This window comes from Chelon labrosus, assembly GCF_963514085.1.
Source record: "Chelon labrosus genome assembly, chromosome: 3".
NCBI lineage: Eukaryota > Metazoa > Chordata > Actinopteri > Mugiliformes > Mugilidae > Chelon > Chelon labrosus.
Window position 1 is genome coordinate 5,109,485 of NC_140339.1, and position 11,048 is coordinate 5,120,532.

Sequence of the window (11,048 nt, forward strand, 5' to 3'; positions counted from 1 at the left end):
TGCAAAACAAGAACGGTACAATCCACGTATCACGCTGAGTAGAACATATACAAGCAGTAGCGATGGTAGTCGGCCCGAAGCATTAGCCAGTATTCTCTTCAATGTCAGGTGTAGATGCAGTTTAAAAAATAAATAAATAAATAAATAAAATAAAAAATCAGTGTGAATTAGTGTTTTTAATTTACCTTGTATTCAACTGCCTTAACGAAGAAAAAGAGACACTTTTATTTCTGCAGCTCTGACCGGAGAGAAGAGAGTCAGAGCTGCAGCGGACAGAGACTTGAATATGAATGTAACCTCTACGAAAAGATCGGATTATATCGACTAGTGTACTTCTACTGCTTTTTTTTTTTTTTTCCTTCCTGTGATTTGCAAAGTCAGACCGGCCCGCTGCAGAAGGTGGCTGGTTCTGAAATCTGTTGTTTGTTGTTGGCGGCAGTGTACAGATTATTTTCTCTGTGATGTGTATGTTTGTATACTGTACATATGAGGATTAAAAAAAAAAAGGATATATATATATATAAATATATATATAAAGTAGGTAACAAATAATGCTGGTGGAAAAAATCACGATGGGAAGAAAATGCTGTCTAAATGTTTATTTATTTTTGATGTCACAGAAAATATGAATCAATAAAAAAGAATTCAGGAGAGTATATAAATCCTACTTTTGTAAGAAGATATAATTGGTATTTCACTTTTCATTTCTCCTTGTTTAGAAGACTGTAAAATGCAGATTAATTAATCTAAATTTACACAAAATTAGGGTTAATTTCTACACTGGGAAAGTGTTGTATGAGCCCTGCACAAGAAAAATTAACCAACGATTAACAAAAAGAAAAAGAACAGTGATTGAGATTTATTTCCGATCCTTTTGGAGGACCACTTTTACTTAAAGGAACGTTTTTGCCCATTTGAATGAGTTTTCCATTCTGTGTGTACTTTTTAAAGGCGGGTTAGACTCCTGCTATTTTAAAATATGTTCCATTTTTCCTTTAGAAAAGAGTTCAAATATGATTTCTGCTTGTGCAAGCTCTTCCTTGTCTCTCAGGCCCTTCAGCTAGCTTTGATGGAGGGCCGAGAAAGCGAACATGTCCGGAAAACGTGACTGAAATTATAACCGCTTGGCTCGCATCTTTGTCCCCCGCTCCTTGTCCACAGTGAAAGACAGCATCTTAAAATAGCTCCTTCTCCTCCCTGGTTATTTACATTACTTTAAGTGCTGTACTCTGTCTCGTCTTGCTGCTCGGGGAGGAGCCTCGCGGGGAGTGGGCGGGCGGGGTTTTTTTTTTTTTTTTTTTTTTGCTGGTGGTCACGCAGGGAAGATAGACTCTGGGTGGGGGTTGGAAGTTGGAAGTGGGTGTAGCTTAGTGGCGCCTGTTGCCGTAAAAAAATTCACCGGGCCTGATGTGCGCAGGAATGACGCAAGTGCCCCACCCATCCACTGCACCTCCTCCCTTCGTCCTTTTCCGTCGTCCTTGAAAGCTAAGACCAATCCCATAAAGAGAACGGAGGGTGGGGAAAGACAGAGAGAGAGAGAGAGACCCATCTCCATTCACAGAAAGTACCTCAGAGAGCACTCATGATAATTAACAATTATGAAACAAAAGCGCCGCTTGTCCAAAAGTCAATCCATTTATTTAGGGAGGGGGAGAGAGAGAGGGGGTCGTTGGGGGATGGTTATATTGCAGAAGACTCCCTTCTTCTCCAGAACATTTGGATGCGAACCAAAACGCACTTACTCATTCATACCCACGGGATATATTTAGAACGTCCTGAGATGTCTTTTAAGGTGTCGTCGATGGACTGGAAATATTGTTTTTTATCTGAATTTGTAATAGATTCAAGACTTTTTTGTCTTCTTTCTTTCCAGTGAAGCTCACCTATACGCACACTTAATGTTTATTTACTCCTCACATCAAATAGGAACATTTTAGAGCCTGATCTGATCATTTTTACTTTGGTTCTTAGTCTGAAGGAAGACAGTTGAAGTGTCTAATTAGGTCTCAAAAGAACACATGAAGGTCTCTGTACCTGGACCCTGTTGTATCTGTTACTAAAACACAACCTGTCACAGGCCGTCTACTTCTACCGCACTTTCTGCAGATGATTTTTTTCTCACTGACTCATTGTTATAAGGCGGCTTCATTATTTTTCACTCTGGCCTGGTGATGGGGACAACGTGACTTATCATACGTCAAATATTCTCCCAAGTGTCTCTTATTCATGGGGCCCAATATTGTTCTTTTTTTCCCGCCCAAGATGGAAATTTCAAAAATAGCCTAAGTGTGGGGGGGGGGGGGGGGTCAAGCTCTGGTCCTTGTCGACGGGGAGGATGTTTAAAAATGTGAAAGTGAGCCTCTTTTCCTCGCTATACGCTTCATCTGTCTCAGCTGTCTCTTCTAATTTCTTCCCGAGCTTCTTTTCCCAGACCAGCCTTCGCGGAGATAAGCGGAGAATTCTGAGAATCGAGGTCCCTCTCCTGGACGCGGGGGGGAGATATGAGATCGCGGAGGGCAGACGATGCGTTCAGATAGACATCTGATGCGCCGCAGTCGGGGCAAAGACCAGGGAGAGAAGACTCAAGGAGAGCTGGATGTCCAGGTATCAGTCTGGTTGGTTGTGAAAATATTGTTTGTCATGAGGATTTGTTTTGCTCATTTTTAACTTGCACAGAATTATCACAGACAAGTGTCCAAAATTCACTGCATCACCAGCACAAACCCTTACGATCAATGTTTGATACAAATTTAACAATAGAAACAGGCAGAATGAATTACAACACTGAATTACTGAATTAGTAACTCAAATAAATATCTGGATCTCTCAACCTCAACAGTTTTGATTCAGTTTAACCCTCGTGCTACCTTTGGGGTCTCTGGGACCCCAAGCGAATGGACAGACAGATAGAGATCATGCAAGAGGGTAGCACGAGGGTTAAGACCGTATCTCACGTAATACTTGCACTTTTAATAAGAACTGTGTAATACATGTCTGTCCCCAGACACCAACCTGCCAGCAATGTCTCTAAGTGGAAAAACTGCGAAAAGCATTGATGTCTCTTATTGATTTCTAATAAAACTTAAATATATAACGTTCATCACTCTGCAAGGTAAGAGTCATGCATGCAATATGCAAAACACATTTATCTGAGTGGAGGGAAGCTTTAAAAAGCCTCCCTGTGTATCCAGAATGGGAAAAACGTGAGATGTTGCACAGAGAAAAAGAGAAGTTTTGTGCATCCCTTCTCCAGATAAGGTGGCGCAAGACAGCTCATATCTCATCCATCCGATGCTGAGGCACTGCCATCATGTTGGCGGGCTACTATTTATGTCCTTCTTAAGTAATGTCTCCTGTAATGTAATTGCAAGGAAGCTAATTGAAACATGGGCGAGGAATAGAAAGGGGGACAAGAAACAGTGTAGGTCTGAGGTACGTGATAGAATATAAGCAGGATATCAGTGGGAGAAAAAAAATAAAATCTGCATTTTGTTTTTACTCTGTGGCACAAACATTAAGCTTCTTTCATGCACACACACACTCACACACACACACACACACACACACACACCTTACGATAATGTCATGTCTAATTGTTTCCCATATATCTCTCCATCTCCTCCATTAGTCTCTCCAAGCAGCTGAGGAGCATCTATAGCAAAATGAATGCAGCCGCTGCTCTAATCGAATCAGCCTAGGAGAACCTAATTATAGAGCCGGCTTTGCTCCACTCGGGTCGGGCCGCAGGTAGACCGTCTGGAGCTCACCGCAGGAATGAGACGAGCGCTCTGCACTCAGCAGACCTGCTAATTCTGAATGAGTAGGAGCCGTGAATCAGCTTCGCTACTATACATGTTAGAGCTGTGGCTCAAATAGTTGCTCCGATCCTGTGATTTTAATTTATTTATTTATTTTTTTAACAAGTGGTGGAGGACCGCCAGCTTCGGCGGATCGATGAAAATCAAATTGTTCCAGTGCGTGACGGTCAGCGTGTAGAGAATGAGGAACAGGGGCCGAAAAAAAAAAGAAAGCTCTTGGACTTTAAATTCAATTGCATATGCAGTTGTATCAGTGCAACACCGATACAACCGCTAATTCTGTTTTTATTTCGGTTGAATTCACTGAAATTTTCATTCAAGGTCACATAAGTCACTCTATTTTACGTATGATCGGAACACTCTAAATCAAGCTCAATCAAACTCACTTCAGGGGCCACAAACAGCCCAGTTTGATGTCAAGGGGGCCAGACCAATAGTGTATTTACCTATAAATAACGACAACTCCAAATGTTTCCCTTTGTTTTAGTGCAAAGAAGAACATTATGAAATTGTTTACATTTAATGACTGGACATTTCTTGAGAAAAATAAATGCACTTAATGTTTAGTTCTAGGTCTTAGTGTTGTGTTATGTCCACAACTCTTACTAAATCTGTGTGAACCCTAGGAATAGCAATTACTTTTATTGGAAAAATTGCATTCAATGTCTTCAACATCATTTTTGCAATTCGCAAATTCATCCCGCGGGCCAGTTTTGGCCCCCGGGCCGTATGTTTGACACGTATGCTCTAAATCAAATGTTCAGATATTTTCTGCTTATTCTGACATGGTGAGCATCCCGACCTTAATGCTAATGCCTAAACCTTATTTCATATGTATGCCAGTATATTGGAGCATCTGTCCCAGTTTCCAGTCTTGCTATACTGTTACGTGTTGTGTTTTCTAGTTGAACAAAGTGACTGAAATATCAAATGTTTGGCATCTTAAGTGCAAACTTTGCCCATATCCATGTCTGCAACAGAAAAGGTGAATAGATAGGGTTAAAGATTAAAATTCTCAATGATTGTTTGACAATGTAAATGTTGGTTTTTGACTACTGTCTAAATTTTCTGTGGTTTTGTTGCTTAAAATTCAACGGTAAACACATGCAAAGTGATGCTCTGATAAACTTACCGACTGATGTGTGTGTTTTGATTGATTTTCAATCTGTGCGCTACCCAAGATTTGAAGGCTACGTTTAAGAGAATGACACTTTGGTTAAAGATGGTCTGGTCTGGAAATTGAGAGTAAACGTAATGCGTCGGTATCTTTAAATACATTTTTCTTTACACGCTCAGTCTGCTCCGTTTTACAACATGTTCCTGCTCTCAGCCCACATTTCTCATTTCTAAGGACAGGAAGCAAGGGGCCACACTGGATGGACCGTCATTTTTTTTCATCCCATAGAAAGTCAGTGGAGAGTGTAATGCAGCGGCCGTACGCACGCATATAAAAGCCCACATTAGCCCCAGGGGACCTGTTCATTCTCTGAATGAAGGCGCAGAAGAAAGGGCCGATAGGGCCCATGTGAACCCTTCACACACACACACAAGGGACGTGGCGAGGATGGTGGTGGGGTGTGGGGTGACACAAAGATGTCACAGACAGAAGGATGAAACAGTTCAGATTAAAAATGTGATATCATTGCATTAATTTAAGATTTTAGAAGCATTTTTATTTGAAGGCCACCACATTGGAGCACTTATTGAATGCTACAAAATGCAAATCTAGACACAATAATTATTTTTTTGTAGCATTATGTTAAATTGACTGCGGCACTGAGGCACAGAAATGATGAAGCAAAAGAGAAGAAACGAAGGACAAAGACGGGAAGAAGATGTTAGGAGGGGTCATCCTGCCTCTTAGCTCATCACGACTCGTAGCGGTCCCCGGCCCCGCCCTGTCCTACATGGGTGTGTGCGGGCGTTTACGTTTGTGTGTGTGTGTGTGTATTAGAGTGTCTTTAGTATCACAGCCGGTGCCCTGGCTGAGTCTGAGCCAGAGGATCCATTAGAGCTGATTGAGGAGCACAAGGGTGCAGATGTAACCCTGAGAGAAGGTGACGAGAACACACAGTCCAGCCACATAAAGAACGAGTACAGCTGGATCCGTAAGCAGCTGTGCAACGACCATATAAAGACATACACCTGAGAATAGAGATGGCTACGGTGATAATCTAACATGGAAACCCACACATACTGTACACACATGCACAACGGGATAAAGACTGAATACTTAAGTTATGCTTTACCTAATGAATGACTTCTGATTAATTAATTCAGGATGTGCAATCAATCAGGCATAACATTATGACCACTGACAGGAGAAATGAATAACATTGACCATCTTGTGACGATTCAACGTTCTGCTGGGAAAATTTTGGATCAGGCATTCATCAGTGTGGATGTAGCGCCCACCTAGACCAGACCAGGCACCCCAACCCCATAGCAATGACACTCCTTGATGGCAGCAGGCATCACCAGCAGGATGCAGCCTGACACACAAAAACGGTTTAGGAACAACTCAAAATGAAATACAGTACAATGTGTTGACCTGGCCTCCAAATCGAGCATCTGTGGGATGATCCACAGAGGACCCACCGTTCAAAGGCCCCCACCATGTCCATTCTCTGATGAGTCACAACCATTTTGGAGGCACAAGGGAGACCTACACAATATTAGGAAGGTGGTCAATGCCTGTTTGGTGTATAACGTTTGCCATATTTCCCTTTAATATACCTACTGTGTCTTTATGGATTATGCTCTACACCGTCATTATAGTGGGCTATTATATCAGACTGTGTGGTCTCCTACGCTGGTTGGTCCGTTTGTATGTGCACGGTCTTTCTGCGCATGCGTGAGTACGCGAGCACGGGCACCCAAGTGGTTGGAACGCTGGCGCAATTTCTGACCTCTGTGCGTCGTACTGTCGTCATACTTCGCGGTGACATCACAAAGCAACGGTTCTCTCGTGAGTTCCATTTGCAGACACCCAACTTGGAGCTAGCTAACACTAGAGACAAGACGAACCAGCTGTAACCTCGAGAAAGAGCTCAACGTTTCGGGCAGTTTTCTCATATAGCAAGACTCAAAGTCATTTCTGGAAGCGTTCTTCAAAGGTATGTCATTTGTTTTTTTAATAAAATTCGACGAGCCGACGATAAACTGTAGCCACTTTAAATGACAGTTGGAAAGCTAACCTTATTTTAGCTCTGTGTTTAAGCTAGTCTTATTGAGAGATATGTTTATTTATAAACTTTATTTATCCCTTGGGAATATCAACTTAAATGTAGTAGAGCAAGTTGTTAATGACTACTATAAAACTCAGCAGTAAAACCCATAAATAACATTTTTTTTTAATCCGTTGCCATGATATGAATATGAACTAATTGTGGGGAATTACAGGTGCTTAAATATCACAAATATCAAGTTTCACATTAGGACGACTGTGTTTATTAATTTTTTTTAGTTGCGCCTTGTCTGATAATTAGAAAGAACTGTTAAATCCCTGACACCCTATCTCTTTTTATTTGTTTTGCAGTTATGTTGCGAAGAAGTCCTCGACTGGTATCCTCCGGATACTATAAAGATTTAGAGCCTGTTGTTTTCAACAGGGAGACCACGTACAGGTACATTTAATGTTCATATATATGTGTGTGTGTGTGTTTAGTTCAGTTGCCCCCCCCCCATATACAAATGTTCTAATTTTTATTTATTATGTCCAGGTTGATCACAAGACATAAGACTTTCAAGAGACCTCCGCCTATGAAAGAAGTCCACTCCGGAAGAGTCAACTCAAACTCTTGTGACTTTCTCCTCGCCTTTCTTCCCATGTGTTTTGGTAAGTGACGTCCTTCAACATACAATTATCTTCAGTACCACTTACATATCAGTTTTGTTCAGTGTCTGTCAGGTGAATTGAATATCCCTAACCTCTTTTTTTCTCTGCTTCCATCAGGACTTGTATACCTGAGCACCTTTCTGGATCTAGCACCTTTATCCAGCTTGGGAAATACGGTATGAATCAGAAAACCAGCTTTACTTTCTATACATAATTATGATCTCATGATGTTAGTATGTTAATATTCCAAAGCTGTTTGATATGCAATATAAAATGACCCTTCTTTTACTCCCCTTAGGTCTTTAACACCAGATCGGAAGAGTTGGAAAGTCACATAAGAGAGCTGGAGGAGGAGATCGCGAAGTTAAAAAGCCAGATGACCTACCTTCTTCCTGTAGCCGACACTCTGCCCAACTTTGCTCTGGAGCCAACTGGTAAGATATCTTAAGTGTAAATGAGATTATTTTTCCACACTTTTTGAGTTTTGAGTTTCCATTCATACTTCTTTTGTGTGTGTACAGGAGCCTGTATTTTACGTCAAATGACTTCAGAAGACTACCAGAGCCAGGGAACGGGTCAGAGGTCTGTTAGCCCAAGAATTGTGATTCAGGTATGAACTACACTCACAAAACAGATGTTGTATCGTTACATGATATTGTAGTTATATTTTCTTTCTTTTTCTACTTTCAACTCACAGACTAAATGTTATTTTTCATTCCTTTTTTCTCATAGGGAGAATCACACCTGGTTCCTGGTCGCTGCTGGGCCTTTGCAGGTGAACAGGGACATTTATCCATCCACCTGTCTCACAAAGTTACCATCACCCATGTGACACTGGGACACATATCCAAGGCATTGTCCCCAACTCAAAGCACCTTCACCGCTCCCAAGGAGTTTTCTGTCTATGTAAGTCGCACGTTTTCTGTTGTAACAGTGCAGACCATTGCGTGTAACTGTAACATACACAGAGAATGACAAGGTGTTTAACTGTATAAATATCTCTTACTGTCTCATAGGGCATGAAGACTTTAGATGATGAGGACATCCTGCTGGGGACATTTCTTTATGATCATGAGGGGGACCCGCTACAGACCTTCAAGCTTCCTGTGAGTATTACATCATGATATTAATTTAACACATTTTAAATGACTTACTATGTTTTCTTCATCTAACCCCTCATGTGTCTTTTGTTATCGTATTTCAGGATCATAAAACAGATGTCTTCAGCTACGTAACGCTGAAGGTCAACAGCAACTGGGGCAATCCTGCGTACACCTGTCTGTACAGTTTCAGAGTCCATGGGAAGATGGAAAACAGTCTGTGACCAGCAGCTCTGTGGTCAGCAGGTAAGACTATATGAAGGTGAATCAGACTTGAAACGTCTTTAAATATAGGGATTTACTTTGTTGCTTAAAATACCAGCAATTTTTATTCAAAGATTAGATGGTTGGGTAACTGTCGGTAGATGGTAGGTGGTTGGGTAGGTATTTTATTTAGTCATTTTACTTTATTCTTTAACTCTATCCTTATTTATTTCCTTTATTTGTTCCTTCCTTTTTCCCTTTTCCTTTGTTTTATTATTTATTTTTCTCCATTGTTTCTCTGTTTTTGCTCTTTTATGTCTGTGAAGGTTCTCAGACATCCAGGTAATGGTATATACTAAAAACGTTAAAGACAAGGCAACTGGACTTGTAGAGTTTCTTGAAGACGTTTCGCCACTCATACGAGTAGCTTCATCAGTACTGGTGGACTGGTGGGGAGTTGAGGTTTAACTAGGAACATCTGTGGGTGTCACCCATCAGAAACCTGCTTAACTAATGTCCATCAACAACCAGAAACTTGCGCAACTAGTGTCTGTGTCCAGCAAATGGTGCTCTAGCAATCCATTATTAGTCAGAAGCTCCAGTCTCGAGGTGTAAACCGGGGTGAAACGTCTTGAGGACAGAAGTTCAGACTGCTTTGTAGATTAATGGCAGATTATATCTCAGTTGGCCTCGCCTGTTCAGAGAAGGATTTCCAATTTGATATAGATATCTTCATTTACTCCTCTTTCAAGCCACCTGTCTTCTCTGGCTCAAATGTGGACGCTATTGTCTTCAAATGAGTGTCCTTTATCCTTCAGGTGTAGGTGGATTCAGCTGAATCGTTTCTTGATGAGCTGGTTCTCCTCTGTTGGGACATGTGTTTGTGGATGGGTTGTTTTGTTTCCCTAATGTACAAGTCTGTACATTACTCACTGCACTGAACACCTTGTACTACGTTGCTCCGTTTCTTTCTGGGTGTTTTGTCTTTGGGGTGAAGAAGTTTCTGCCTCAGCGTGTTCCCAGGTTTGAAATGAACAGGAATGCAGCGTTTCTTGAAAATTCTCCTGAGTTTCTCTGATACCCCAGCCACAAAGGAGATGTCGAGGTCCCTTCTCTTGCTGTTCACCCTGTCTTTGTCCTTTCTGAGATATATTTTTGAGCTTTAGACAAAGGCCTATTTGGTTTGTTTGTCAAAAGCTCAGAATTATATCCCAGAAAGGACAGAGAGGGGGGAAAACATTAAGAGGAGGAACATTGCCACCCCCTTTGCGGCTGGGATATCAGAGAAACCCAGGAGAAAAATTCGGAAACACCGCATTCCTGTTTGTTTCAAACTCTGGGACACATTGAGGTGGAAACTTGTTCACCCCAAAGATAAAACACCTAGGCGAAAACAGAGCAACGTAGTATAAGCTGTTCAGTGCAGTGACCAGTGTACAGACTTGTACCTTGGGGAAACAGAACAACCCATCCACAAACGCATGCCCCAACACAGGAGAGAAATCTCATCATTAAACGATTCATCGGTCCATCTACACCTGAAGGACAAGGGACACTTCCTTGAAGACACCAGCGTACACTTTTTAGCCAGGGAAGACAGATAGGTTTGAAAGAGGAGTAAAGGAAGACATCGGTGTCGGGTTGGAAACATCTTTCTCTGAACAGGGGAGGTGTACTGAGATCTAATCTGCCGTCAATCTACGATACAATCTAAACTTCTGTCACCAAGAAGTTTCACCCCCGTTCACACCTTGATACTGGAGCTACTGACTGTCAGTGAGTTGTTAGAGCACCATTCACTGGACACTGACACTAGTCGTGCAAGTTTCTGGTTGTTAACGGACACAAGTCAAGCAAATGTCTAATGGGCTACACCCTCAGATGTTCCTATTCAAATCTCAACTCCCCACCAGTTCTTCAGAACTGAAGAAGCTCCTCGGATGAGTGGCGAAACGTTCTCAAGAAACTCTACAAGTCCAGTTGCCTTGTCTTGAGCGTTTTTGGATATTGCTTTTTCTATGTAGTTGTTGTATTCACTGTCTGGGGGGAGGGAGTGTAAGGGTTAGGATTAGGGTGGGTGGGGCACCT